The sequence below is a fragment of the Lithobates pipiens genome, unplaced genomic scaffold (genome assembly GCF_037356315.1).
Source record: "Lithobates pipiens isolate NorthernLeopardFrog02 unplaced genomic scaffold, aLitPip1_a1.2 Scaffold_13, whole genome shotgun sequence".
Lineage (NCBI taxonomy): Eukaryota > Metazoa > Chordata > Amphibia > Anura > Ranidae > Lithobates > Lithobates pipiens.
Genome location: NW_027507718.1, coordinates 401,700,650 through 401,715,931, shown reverse-complemented (window position 1 = coordinate 401,715,931; position 15,282 = coordinate 401,700,650). Strand labels below are relative to the sequence as shown.

Sequence of the window (15,282 nt, the reverse complement as noted above, 5' to 3'; positions counted from 1 at the left end):
CGAAAACCAATGCTAGGGCAGCTACTGGCTACTGGCTATGAACTTCCTTATTCTAGTCCGGCCATACGCCATCACGTTCAAATCCATCGGACTTTGGTGTGTTTGTGTGTGGCCAAATCCATTCATTCGGAAAGTCCATCGGAACTCCGCCCGAAAGTCAGTCGGGAAGTACCTAGTCCATCGAAAAGTCCAGTCGTGTGTACGCGGCATAAGACTTTACTAGGAAAAAAGTTTAGGCAACTGGCATTTTTTTACATACAGAACATGACATGTCATGTCACAGAGGAAGGCTTAGTAAAAGAAGCATTTAGGGCAGGGGTAGGCACAGCGTGCCAAAACATTTTTTCAAAGAAATTGAGTGTGCCAATTTTATAACAAAAAAAATGTCAACTTCACACTCTCAACCACAAAAAGGATTTTTTTATAAAGTAAATGCTGTAAACTAATTTAGTAGTGAGAAATTAACATCCTGCACTCTCACACCTCAGATCAGTCCCAATTCCTGCAACTCCACACCTCAGATCACTATCCTCCCTGCAAATCTGTTTCACCACTGTACCCCCCTGCTCATCTGTCCCACCACTGTAACTCCTTGCACATCTGCCCTACCACTGTACTACCCTGCACATCTGCCCCACCACTGTAACACACTGTACATCATCCCCACTGTGACGGAACCGATCCCACACTCCGATTGAGTGCTTCCATCTATATACCGCTTCATAAGTCCTGGAACACAAGTCCAATGGATCTGGCTATAGGAACCCCCAAGCACTAGACGACACCAGTCTTAGGAGTACATCAGGAATGACCTTTATTTGAGATCTCACACAAAATATATATACAGCGGGGTGACTAAAACCTAACCTAATTAGCATGAGCTAATTATCTAATCAACACTCAGACTAGCTTGACTGAAGGGATAAGACATTTCGGCTCCTAGCTCACAATTCAATAAACATTACTATAAACATAAACAAAGGATTAATTAGCACAAACAACAATGTTTGGAATGTCCTTACAAGCCAGGCTAGACTCATTTACACAAGAGACAGGTGTCTGGAGTTAATGACATTAGCATCTGACAGTGTGTGTCCCAACAGCATGAGACAACACACATTATATATACATATATACAGCATTGAATCTGACTAGCACAGGTTATAGTGGGGTTCTCATTCACCCTGTGCCCCTTAAAATCCAGGGCCCATAATTGATCGGCAAGAGGCTCGCACTCAGTCTTCTCAAAAAGCCTGTGTATCGGCTAGGTCTGTCACACCCACCACTGTACTATCCTGTACATCTGCCCCACCACTATAACCCCCGCTCCAACACTGCAACCCTCTTTCTCATTTGCCCAACCAATGTACCTCCTGCATATCTCTCTCACCTCTGTACCCCCTGCTCTTCTGCCCCACCTCTGTTCCCCCTGCTCATCTGTCCTACCAATACACCTCCTTTCACATCTGCCCCACTGCACTACCCCCTGCTTTTCTGTACCACCACTGAACCCCCTTCTCATCTGCCCAAACACTAAGCTCCCTTGCTCATCTGCCCCAATACTAAATCCCCCTGCTCATCTGCCACAACACTAATCCCCCCTGCTCATCTGGCCCAACACTGAACCCCCTGCTCATCTGCCCCAGCAGTGTACCCCCCTGCTTTTATGTCCCACTACTGAACCCCCTTCTCATCTCTTCCACCACTGTAACTCCCTGCACATTTGCCCCTCCGCTGTACCCTCCTGTTCATCTGCTCCACTGCTGTACCCTCTTCAAATCTATGTGCATGATATGACTGGTGAAAGGAAGCAGCGATGAGACATATCTACCTGTCCTGGCACACTCATCCTGCTGATCCACCTCTCGCATCCAGCCCACATGCTTGTATGTGATGTATGTGATGTCACATACAAGCATCTGTAATGGATGCACAATGATGAGGTCAGGAGCATTTTCTGAAAGCAGTGGGCTGTATGCAAGATCATAAGTTGGGCCCCCACAGCTAAGAAACAGTGTGGCATTTGCACCACAGGGAAAGTTGGGTGCCATCTTCATTGTGCTGAATACTGGCTGTGACTTAAAGGGACACAGGGTGCAGGGGTTAAGTAGTAAGTGACGCAAAGGTTCAGGAATAATTTCAACAAAGTTCCCAGAAGCTCAACAGTAATTCCACAAACTGTCACCTGATGTGATTGGTTTACTCAATCACAGTGAAATCCCGTCTTTCTGACATTGCAAGTGGCAACTAAGTGAGTCATTTTCCTCCAGATGATGGACGGGGCTATCAGGACTATAATTGGCTTTAGCAGTGGCCAATGACAGTCGTCGTCCTCCTGGAAACAGGGACCACCCCCCCCCCCCCCCCCCCCCAGCAGAACTGCACCCAATCTCTTCCCCATCACAAAAGCTGACAATCACAGCTACAGCAAGGTTAGAGAACCAAACAATGTTTCCCATTTTTTACAATGTGTGGGGGCCCTGCAATGCTCTGCTGATGGGGAGGGAGTCCAGTTCCGGCAAAAGAGGCTTTGTCTGCGGGGGGTTGCCTACCCCTGCTTTAGGGTATATCATAAAAAGTAGTCCTGAATATATATAGTATGTATCAGTAATAACACACACGTTTATTGTGCTTATATGAGCTCTATGACTACCTGTTATACTAAAATAAATATAACCCAGTCAAATATATCACTGTCATTTGCATGATCTAGAATTGTGCCATATGAAATAATATTTTGGCACAAACATTGCTAATGCTCTATTGAATTCACTTTGATTATTGTCAAACATAACGTAAATCATACTGTGTTCACAATATTGTTTTGATGTTGAAACCTGTGGAATCCTGAATAAATAGTAGTATTTATGGGCATCCTAATGCATAATCTAACCTTTCATATGTAAATTCTAGTTTATGCTGTTAATTTTAATCAAAAATGTTGGCAAGAGAGATGAGAAATGAACTCCTAGAACAATACATTTACACCTATGTCGGTGATGGAAATTGTGCTTTCACAAAGGTGATATGACTTTAGAGTTCACTGTATGAAGTAAAAGAATGATATGATTTTAATTAAAAATGATTGTGTGGTATAGCTATTTGACATTCTAAACTGAGACAGATATTGAATATGAATAATAAAAAAATGGGCTTTTGCTGAAACAGTGGGCCAAATGTCAAGCTTAACCACTTCAATACCGTGCACTTTCACCGTCTTCCTGCCCAGGCCAATTTTTAGCTTTCAACACTGTCCCATTTTGAATGACAATTGTGTGGTCATGCAGCTGTCTACCCAAACAAAATATTGATCTTTTTTTTAGACTGATAGAGCTTTCTTTTGGTGGTGTTTAAACCACCCTGGGGTTTTATTTTTTTGCTAAACAAACAAAACAAAAAAAGAGAAAAAAGTTTTTCTTAGTTTCTGTTATAACATTTTGTAAATAAGTAATTTTTCTCCTTCACTGATGTGCACTGATTAAGCTACACTGATGGGCACTGATAGGCTACACTAATAAGGTTGCACTGATGGGCACTGATGAGGCAGCACTGATAAGGTGGCACTGATGCGGAGGCACTACTACACAGCACTGATGGGCACTGATATGCAGCACTGATGGGCACTGATAGGTGGCACTGATATGCAGCACTGATGGACACTGATAGGTGGCACTGATGAGCACTAATAGACAGCACATATAGACACTGATAGGCAGCACGACAATTATGGACACTGATAAGTGGCACTGATGGGCAATGATAGTCACTGATAGGTGGCACTGATAGGCGGCACTGATGGGCACTGATATACGGCACTGATGGGCACTGCTGAGGCAGCACTGATAAAGTGGCACTGATGGGCACTGATGGTGAGACATTACTATGCAGCACTAATGGGCACTGATATTCAGCACTGATGGGTACTGATGGGCACTGATAGGTGGCACTGATATGCAGCACCGATAAGCACTGATAGGCAGTACTGATGGGCACTTATAGGCATCACTGATGGGCACCAATAGACAGCACATAAGGGCACTGATAGGTGGCACTGGTGGGCAATGATAGTCACTGATAGGTGGCACTGATGTGCACTGATAGGCAGTAATGATGGGCACTGATAGATGGCACTGATATGTGGCACTGATGGGCACTGACAGCCATCACTGATGGGCACTGATTTGCATCACTGGTGGGCAGTTATGGGCATCACTGGTGGGCACTGACAGGCATCACTGATTGTCAGAAAGTATTCCAGGCGAACGAGGAAATCCAAGAAATAGGAACAGTTAATGTACTAAACTTATCATCTGTAACATTGACTGACAGTGAACTTTCTTTATTGTTGATAGGTCTATCTTTTGCTCCTGTTTGCCAATTTGATGTCCTGTCTAACATCTTGGACATTAACCATTTTATCAGAAATCTGTCGCTTAAGAAACATTTTGATTATAGAGTTGTAGAGGCTGATATTATACCATGTGTGGCTGAACCTGACCTGAACCAGCTCAATCGCCTGACTACGATTTCAACTTTAGAATGCCTACAATCTGAATCGGATGTGGGATCCCATAGGATTTAGAATACACTCATTTCCATTTCAAGGGTTTAACTGTGTTCCCCATGTGTGTTCTAAATGTGGGAGGGTGGAACCGACAAGGGGAGGGTAGCGAACGGTGTTTCTACTTAGTAGGAGCACACAATCTGTCTCTACTCCCCTGAGAGAACCCGGGATTTATGTGTTTACACACACAGATCCCAGTTCTTGCTCTGTCATAGTGATCGCAGGTGCCCGGCGGTCATCACGCCCGCTGTGCATGTGCATCAGCTCCGGGGACACGGTGCCGAAGGCATGTGCGTGCCTGCTTTAAAGAGCTGACGTACAGCTACGGTGGCTCGCACAGGGGAGCCAACCTGCCGCAGTATAACTGCAGAGGCTAGTCCGGAAGCGGTTAGTAATTAACAGTTTTTGTTTTATACAGCTGTATTTACTCTGTGCAACTTATACCATCCATGTGAAAGATATAACACCAATATATATTTTTTTTCATTCAAAAACAGAATCACTTTATTGTAAACAATTACTTGTAAACTCAATCAGTTGTAGATAATCACCTTCTCAATGGCACACAAAGCCATTTGACTTTCAACTGTGATCATCTGTGGTTATTTTGATTAGTTCAGTATGAAAAGAGCTTTCCTGGATCATTTTAGTCCCTGGTAGTGTAACTGAAACAAACAATCAACTATGTGTGGCAAGGCACTGTCAAAAGATCTACTGGATAAAATTGTGGAAAGGCACAAGTCAGGAGATGGATACAATTATTTTTAAAGGCTTTATTATTGCCTAGAAGCACAGTGAAATCTATTATTAAGAAGTATAAGGTACTTGGTACAACACAGACCCTCCTTCGATCAGGGCATTGCTCAAAACTGGATGAAAAGGCCAGGAGGAAACTGGTCAGGCTAGAAAGAGGTCTACAGCAACTCTGAAACAGTTGCAGGAATTTATGACAAAGAGTGGCCATTGGGTGCATGTGACAGCAATATCACAGATTCTCAACAAATTTGGCTTGTATGGGAGGTTGCAAGAAAAAAAAAAAAGCCGCTCATCAAGAAAGGCCACGTGCAGACACAACTGAGCTTTACCAAAACGCACTTTGAAGAATCTGAGGCCACATGGAAAAGGGTGTTATGGTCAGATGAGACTAAAATGTAATTATGTGGCCTCAACACCAAATGATATGATGAAAATGCAATACAGATTACCGTTCAAATAACACAATTCTTGCATGAAAGTGTTAACATCCTGTTATTGGGGAGTTCCTCTGCAGCAGGGACTGGACCACTTGTCAGGATAGAAGAAAGAATGGATAGGGGGAAATACCATCCAATTCATGAGGAAAATCTTCTGCTCTCTGCCAAAAAGTTGTCAATTTGAAGAAGGTTTACCTTCCAACATGACAAATACCAAAATTACACAGCAGAAATCAGCAAACAGTGGTTAAAGAAGAAAGGGTGAATGTCTTTGCATGTGCTAGTCAGAGCCTCGGCTTAAAGAGTGGGCACATATTGCAAAGCCTAGATGTGCAAAGTTAGTAGAGACATACCCCAACAGACTAAAGACTGTAATTAAAGCAAAACATGGTTCAACAAAATAGTGACACAAGAGGGTTGTCCTTTTTCCAACTCAGTGATTCTGTTTTTGATAATTTTTTTTGACAAGTTGGTATCATATCTTTCACTTGAATGTTATAAATAAAGTAAATACAGCTGGATAAAACAAAAACGGTGTCAGTGTTCATTTCAGGCTGCAAAGCAACAAAATGTGATTATTTTAAAGGGGTGATTATTTTCTATATCCACTGTATAAGGTACCCGCTACCATTTTTAAAAATAGAATAGTCTAACATTTAGCAAACATGCTGCTTTGCAAGTAAATGTTCCAGGTCATTACACCAATGGAAGGAGGGATAAAATAATCCAAATTAATTAATATATTTGTTTGCACTAAAAAACAGATTTTTTGGGGGGGGGGGGGGGGGGCAGAAGCCACTCCCCTTCATGTGCACTTCAGTTAAAATAAGAACCCTGAATATACAGAATATAGGGATTTGCTGTGTGAATCTATGTAGTGAAGTTTATTTCTGGACTAGTAGGGTTGCTGGGAATATAGGGATTTGCTGTGTGAATCTATGTAGTGAAGTTTATTTCTGGACTAGTAGGGTTACTGGACAGCAGCATCATTTACTCATTTGTATTTCATATGAGCTCACAAGTTTCAGCACCTTTTAGGTTATTTTTTTCTTCATGTGTTTTAAACGACAGTGATTGATTCACCACCAAAGAATTTTTGGTGAAAGTCATATTACTGCTTTACAAATAGACCACGTGATATGTGTTAGGCCCCTTTCACACTTTTGTGACTTGTCCTGCGACTTGGGACAGCAAAGGTCACATGACAAGTTGTACCCCATGATTTCCATTGAGTACCATTCATATCTTTGCGACTTTAAGTCGCATTGACTTCAGCCTAGGTTCACACTCATGTGATTCGGGAACCAGCATGATTACAGCGCCGGTTCCCGCGCTTCTCCTTCTGCAAACTATTGTGGGTGGCATTACATTGTTAATGACACCCCCAGATCAATTCACAGATCGCAGTGCGAACTGTGAACTTGCACAGGAATCAGATCGCATCGGTAAGAACACTCAAAAACAAGTCCCTGCACTTTTTTCTGCGCAAATCGAATGCAAGTTCAGCCATACAACTATATGGCTGAACTTCCATCTCACAGACGTTGCATGTGATTGGCACTGCAGGTGCGGGTGCGAATCACATGCAATGTCTGTGATCAGACTGGTGTGAACCTGGGCTAAAAGTAGTCCCTGTTCTACTTTGGTCCGACTTTGATGCAAGTTGAGGTCCATAGATCTCAAGTTTACACAGGCATTCCCTGAAATTGTAGCAAAATTACGGCCCTTTTTCTTCCATGATTTTGCCTCGATTTCAGGGAATGCCTGTGTAAACTTGAAGTCTATGGACCTCAACTCGCATCAAAGCCAGACCAGAGTAGTACATGGACTACTTTGAAGTCGGCAAATCTCCTTGGGGGCAGCAGTTAGTCAAGTTGAAATTTTAGGCTGGAACATGCCTGACCTTCAGTACCTACAGAGGGCTTTTACATAAAGCAGATGAGCTTGTAGAAATACAAATTTAGCCAGTAGGAAACCAACACTGTAGAGTCTAAATATTGAAAGTGTGTCAGTAGGTTAGCTGTTACAATTAGATTTTAGAACAGGGTATGGACCTCTATTTGAGTAAAATATTATTCTTACTTTGCAATATAAATTTCAACAAATTCAGTGCAATCAAAATCCAAGGACAAGTACATATAAATAACTCAGTTTTATTTGGGAAGTATACGTAATGTATGACATTCCAGCTCACTCTGCAATATGTCAAAGTAGACACTGAATGAAGCCTGATTTGTCCTGTCAAATCTATGCAAAGACACTGATGATAAACCATAATTTAATGTCAAAAACCCAGATATTACATTTTTATTTAAGATCAAGAGAAATAGCTCTGGTTTTAAAATAACCTCGCACATTGACTTGTGTGTAATTTCACCAAATAACATAATAAATATGTAGCTATTTTGTTAAACGATTAAGGTACAAAAATGTGCAAAAAGGATCTGTTGCAAGAAAATTCATTTCTCATATGTCAAAAAGCAAGAAAAGATTTGAAAAGCAATTTAACCACTTCCCGCCTGCCATATAACAAAATTACGTGCGCAAAAAGGCTAAATTATCCTGATCAGACATCAAATAACCATGTGATCAGCTGTTCCCAATCACAGCTGGTCACAAGTGTAAACAACATAGCCATTTCTAGGCGATCCCTGCTTCTTCTCCTCACCCACCAATCATGTGAGGATAGAGAAAGGATCAGTAGAGTTTATTAATAAATGTATTATTAATTTATTACTTACACATGCCCCCCCCCATAAAGAAGGATGTGTCACACAGTCCATCTTGACCTGGACTTACACAGTCCATCTTGATCAGGCCTTACATTTAATATGAGGGCTTACAAAGAAGAATGAACTGCATGTCTCCTGGTCCACCAACCCCATCCACCCCATGCCGATATATTCTGCTGTCATGTTCAGGACACACTATGACATGATTATGTGTTTCCTACATATTAATGAGAATTCACAGTGCGCTCCCCGAGATTATCCCAAAATAATAAATTGTATAAAATATGCCCCCTAATAAATGATTTTTCCAAGCGATTTGCTGAAGTGTTTGTCCCAGACCAAAATATTTGTGTGGACGAATCCCTTATCCACTTTACTGGCCAGCTTCATTTCAAACAATATATATAAAGTAAGAGGGCCAGGTAGGTGTTGAAACTGAATAAACTTTGTGATAGAGCCATTGGATATGCGTACACCTATTGCAATTGCCTTCATACAGCCCCCCCCATTGCCCAACATATATCGGAACCAGTGGCAAAATTGTCTGGGACCGTATATACCCCCTGTTTGAAAAAAGGATATCATTTATATGTAGACAATTACTACAGCCCTGGCCTGTGGTACCTTCAGAAAAAACACGAAGGGCATCCCACAGAATTTATAAACAAAAAAAGGCTACAAAATGGGGAATCCACATTTATGAGGAATGAGGAAGTGTTGGTCATGAATTGGCGGGACAAGAAAGCTGTTCACATGATGTCTACCATCCACAATGACACCTCGGTGGAGATTCAGAGAAGACATGACCCCATTGTAAAGCCTGAATGTGTCTACAATTATAATCTGTTCATGGGGGGGTGAATTTAAATGACCAGATGCCACAACCACATTTATCAACCTGAAAGTCCCATTACCGGTATAAAAAGTTGCATTTGATCTTTTTCATAGCACCATGTTTAATTCATATGTCTGCTATCAAAATTGACCAAAAACCAACCCATCACCTACCTCAAATATATTGAAGATATTGTCACTGCCCTAATTTACCAACAAAGACCCACCCCAGGAAGAATTTGCTCTGATAGTGTAAGTCGACTTCATGAGCAACATTTTCCCTACAACATACCCCCACAGAATCCAGAAGAAGACGGCAAAAGAGATGTTGTGTATGCAGCAGAGGAGGAGTAGGAAGAGATACCAGTTATTATTGTCCCTAATGTTCCTCCCAACCTGGCCTGTGTATCCGAGAATGCTTCAGAAGTTATCACACATCCATAAGATATTAGTTCCCCTTATTTTTAACAGACTGCCATTTCCCCTTTTCAAATACCTCTTCAGATCATTTGCATGCTACCACGTTTCTACCTTCCACATTAACTGACCCTGGCCTGTTTACTGATGATGTCTTTGCCTACCATTTTAAACAATGTTTCTGACCACATGCACCGACCTCGGCCTGTTTATCGACCATTTTTTTTGTCTGCCACTTGGCCTGATCTTTTGCCCTTCTACTTTCAGTACACAGGGGTTCCACATATGAGAGGGTCTTCAGAATAGTATTATGAGTAGAGAAAAACTGTTTTTGGTTTTCTGTGTTCCCAGGACAGGGTCTGGAGTCCGGATGCTTTGAGATTTGGGTGGGAGAAGCCTCTACCCCTGTCCCCCTGGCCCTAAGCTTGATGGTCCTTCCTGCTGCCTGGACTAATACTTTGGCTGTGCTGACCATATAGCTGCCTGTAATGGCCCAGGACTTTATGAACCATGTTTCTTCCTGCTGCCTGGACCAATACTTTGGCTGTGTTTACCATATCCCTGCCTGTTGCCTCTACTAACTGTGGACAATATTTCTGCCTGTTACCTGGACCATTGTATTGGCTGTGCTGACAGTATCTCTGCCTGTACTAACTGTGGACAGTATTCCTGCCTGCTGCCTGGATGATTGCTTTTGTTGTCGCTGACCACATCCCTGCCTGATGCCTTTACTGATGCTCTCTTCTGTGGACCACTGCACTAATAAAACCACAGGTATATTTTTGTTATTTTGTATGTACATGATCCAATGTGATTGTAATCAGAAAATTATATGTGTAATGTATGCTCCTAGAACGCCAGATGGCACTCCCTGCATGTTGGGCCTCTGTATGTGGCCAGGCTGTGTAAAATTCCCACACATGTGGTATCGCCATACTCAAGAGGAGTATATATTTTGGGGTATAATTGCAAGTATGCATATGCTGTGTGTGAGAAATAACTTGTTAACCACTTCTGCCCCGGAAGATTTTACCCCCTTAATGACCAGAGCATTTTTTGTGATACGGCACTGCATTGGTTTAACTGACAATTGCACAGTTGTGCGATGTTGTACCTAAACAAAATTGACATCCTTTTTTCCCCACAAATAGAGCTTTCTTTTGGTGTTATTTGATAACCTCTGTAGTTTTTATTTTTTGCACAAAAAAAAGACTGTCAATTTTGAAAAAAAGCTATATTTTTTACTTTTTGCTATAATAAATATCCCCCATAAATATATAGACACATTTCTTCCTCAGTTTAGGCCGGTATAAATTCTTCTACATATTTTTGGTAAAAAGAAAATCACAATAAGCATATATTGATAGGTTTGCACAAAAGTTATAGCGTCAACAAAATAGGGGATAGATTTATGGCATTTTTATTATTAGTTTTTTCTACTAGTAATGGTGGAGATCTGTGAATTTTAACAGGACTGTGACGTTGCGGCGGACAAATCGAACACTTTTGACACTATTTTGGGACCCGCTAACTGGCTTCAATGGTACGCCCATTTGCCCAGCCGTGCCGATATAAATGGGCGTGCAGTGGTCGGCAAGTGGTCGGCAAGTGGTTGATATGACAAGTTTGTGTAAAAAAAAAAAAAAATTCTTCATATTCCTGAGAATTGTGGGAAAAAATTACAACTTCAAAAAACTCACCATGCCCCTTACTAAAAACCCTGGACTGTATACTTTGGGGGGGGGGGGGGGTTTCTGGATTGTCAGTGTCTCAAGAAATGAGATAGGCGGTCAGTACATCAAGTGTGATCAAGTGTGATCAAAATTCAATGATTAGCACCATAGCTTGTAGACTCTATAACTTTCACACAGATTAAATAATATACACTCATTTGGGTTATTTTGACCAAAGATATGTAGCAGTATACATTTTGGCCAAATGTATGAAGAAAAATTACTTATGTGTAAAATTTTACAATTTATATCGCAAAAAATAAAAAGCCCAGCGGTGATTAAATACCACCAAAAGAAAGCTCTATTGTGTGAAAAACATTATAACATTTTGTTTGTTTACAGTGTAGCATGACTGAGTAATTGTTATTCAATGTGTAAGAGCACTGAAAGCTGAAATTTGGTCTGGGCAGGAAAGGGTATAAGTATCCTATTGAAATGGTCAAATTGTGTTTTCCGTTGAAAGAGAATTAAAAAAACTATCCAGAACAGTAGTAGTAGTGGTTAACTATTACAGCTTTTTGGACATGCATAGTAGGTTCAGAGAGTGCAGGGTAAAGCACAAGATCCTGGCTGCAGTAGCAGCTTTAACTTGTCCTTGATTCCCTCAGTCAGCTCCTGGCTGTAATATAAAAGTGATCTGGGTGGCTGTATAGCTGCCTGCTTACTTTTACAGTACAGGCAGTGCAGTCTCCCCCACCCCACATTTATTAGTGAATCTCTTCTCCAAAAAGTGCTCTATAAAATATATTTTATAACTTCATTTGGCATAATAAAGCCCATAGAATATCCAGCTGTGTTGCCTCCTAAGTCTAAAGGTGGTCTAGAGGCACTGGTATCAAGTATTACTATGCAACTAATGCATACAAAATATGTATGTGGTCCACTAAATCCCATAGCAATTGCTGGTCAGAATTAGAAGTGGAAGCTGTTCAAAAATTTGAGCACCATCTATTACTTGCCCCTATGATATTTACTATCTGGATTTGGAAAGCCTGCAATAGGAAATACACTCTATCTCCACCTTTCTTGCCTATGACAAATGTGTTATACAATCCTGGAATACCAGATAGTTTATCATATATACAAATGTAACCCTGAGTGCAGACAGTTATCTTCCAATTATAACATCTAATGCCGCGTACACACGGGCGGACTGTATGGCGTACTTGGTCCGTCGTACAATCCGACGGACAGTCCGTCATACTTTCGACTGAACGGACTTGACCACACACGGATACCCAAACAGTACGACGGGACTAGAAATAGGAGGTCCAATACACAACAAAGCACCCTTCCGCCGTGTAAATCCTTTCTGGGCATGCGCCATTCTTAGTCCGTCGAACTAGCCTACTGACGAGCGGATTGTCCGCTGAAACCAAAGTACGACGGACAGAATTTCGAAAAATCAGAAATTCTTAGTACGCCAGACTGCACGCTGAAAAAGTCAGCTGAAGCCCACACACGAGCGGACTGTCCGCTGAAATGTGTTTCGACAGACTAAGTACGCCATACAGTCCGCCCGTGTGTACGCGGCATTAGAAATCCAGTGTCCCCAAAGTATTGTTCCTTTGAGGAACTCTGGATTAGGAAGCAATGCTTTCTAGACTGGCTTTTTATTCCTCTCTCCCATTTAAACATTTCTTCTCAGCCCTGAAAACTTCCCTAGCTCTGGACCAACCCACAAGTTTTGAAACCATCTGTGGGCTGAAAGATCCAGGTATCCTACAAGTGTTCTACAGCTTAGTTTCCCTACGTGTTCTGCAACAATGTCGGTGATAAAGACTTTGTTCCTGAGTAAGCACCTTGTTGGCTGCTAGGCCTTGTGAGAGAGGGACTGTCCAACCTGAGTGTTCATCCAGCTGCGAATGGCTATTCTCTGGTTGCAGTCAAAGTAAGCAAGTTCCTTAACATTTATAGACTTTGACATTGAGAGTACCTGAATTCCTTTCCAACCCTCTGATCCCAAGTTAAAAGACTGTTCAATGGTTGAAGTTTGCAAATAAAATCCATTCAACTGGATATATTGTCAGTCTCATGTTACTGGGTCACGGGACATCCCCTAGACGTGCAACAAGAAGAAGCGGAAGGTAATGGTAAGCCCAAAAATAATCAGCAGCTCCTTCAGGGGTTAGTGCTCTATAAATATATATATATATATATATATATATATATATATATATATATATATATATATATATATATATATATATATATATATATTGTGGTCTACCTTACCCAGATGTGAAGGTAGATGCTCTACAGGTGATAGAAGTAACCATAGTATGCCGTGCTCAGTTATCCATTATTCGTAGCGATGGAGGAAGCAATAGTGTTCAATGGAACAGGTATCAGTGCAGCTGAGTGAGGGATCACCTAATTCTTCTACCATTTCCTGTTGAGCTCATCACAGCATAAGCCACACCAGGCTCGGAGTCCCGTCCCCCAAGATGGAAGGGGAGTGACTCCTTAACCGCATCCTGAAGAAGTGTGGGTTTTCCCATAAAACACATTGACATCACTCCCTCTCCTCTTTTGAATGTCTGACACGCTGTGCACTTTGCACCACCATTTGGGATTCATGGCACAGGCAATTTTCGGCAGGACACAGCATCTTGGGTACAATACCATTCAGAGCCTCATCACAGCTGAGAGAGTAAGCTAGGATACAATATTTTTCATACTGTCATTTCCAAGATTACATACTAGGTGCTATTATTATGCAAAAAAATGTTAAAATTGTAACTGGCTATAAATAGTAGTGAACTTTCTCCTGTGAAGTTTAGTCCTGCTGAAAATAGAAACTAAGCAGCAAACTCACCAAAATAATAAATATATAATATATAAATATATATATTAATAATAAATACATATAGATTCAGCTGAACTCCAGCATATTCATTAGACCCCACATGCAGCATGTGCTTTCTTTTTTTAAACGAAATCCTTTAAACATAGGATGATTGCCTCATTGCATGATATAAATGGGACCTATTTTCTCTGTCCTTTGCCTACTAAGTTAAAAAATAATGTAAAGAAAAAGTGAAAAACTTGATCGTATTGAACTACAATTTATCACTTTAGAGGTACAAAGGAATAAGTAAGAAATGATGCTGCATCAGAAAATGTTTTCATCATTACATGTATTCTCTGAAACCTTTTCCAACTGAAAGAATTGTAAAGAAATATGATTGTAGACATTTTGTACTGATGATTCATTGGACTTCTGGCATTTCATTTTTTGGGAATTAGAGCTGCACACTCTCTAGTAAATTTTGCGATGAAACTGACACACTTGATTTCTTGTTGTTTCTGAATATATTCTGATAGTATCAGACTTAAAAATGGAACTTTAATCTTGCATTATGTTATTAGAACGTATCTGGATAAGAGTTGACAATACATTTTGTATTAAGCTAGGTTGTGTTTACCCTTTTTTCAGTGTGCCCTTTTAGATTCAGAAGTTAAAATATACATACATACAGATATTTTTGGTGAAAGGAGAATTTTCCCCTGTACACACAGTCGGAGATTTCCACAACCAAATACGTCGGATTTTGCCCGTCGGATCTCGTCTGAAACTGTTGCATACACACGGTCAGACAAAGTTGGCGAAAAAATCCGATCTTTCAGAACGTGATGACGTAATTTCGTTACGATGGGACTACATTCAGGCTAGTAGCCAATAGCTTTGATGTAGAAATTTGATCTGAGCATGTGTGGCACTTGGTCCGATCAAAATTCTCTACACATGATCGGAGTATGTCCGATCAGCCCAGTTGGTTGGGAAATATTTCCAACATGTTGGAAAA

The 15,282-nt window shown here is 41.1% G+C and overlaps 1 protein-coding gene across 6 annotated transcripts in view; it reads right to left on the bottom strand.

The window, feature by feature from the left end:
• Nucleotides 1-15,282, bottom strand: part of SGCZ (sarcoglycan zeta) — a 1,585,391-nt gene that overhangs the window by 335,598 nt on the left and 1,234,511 nt on the right. The gene's annotated exons all lie outside the window — the stretch shown is intronic.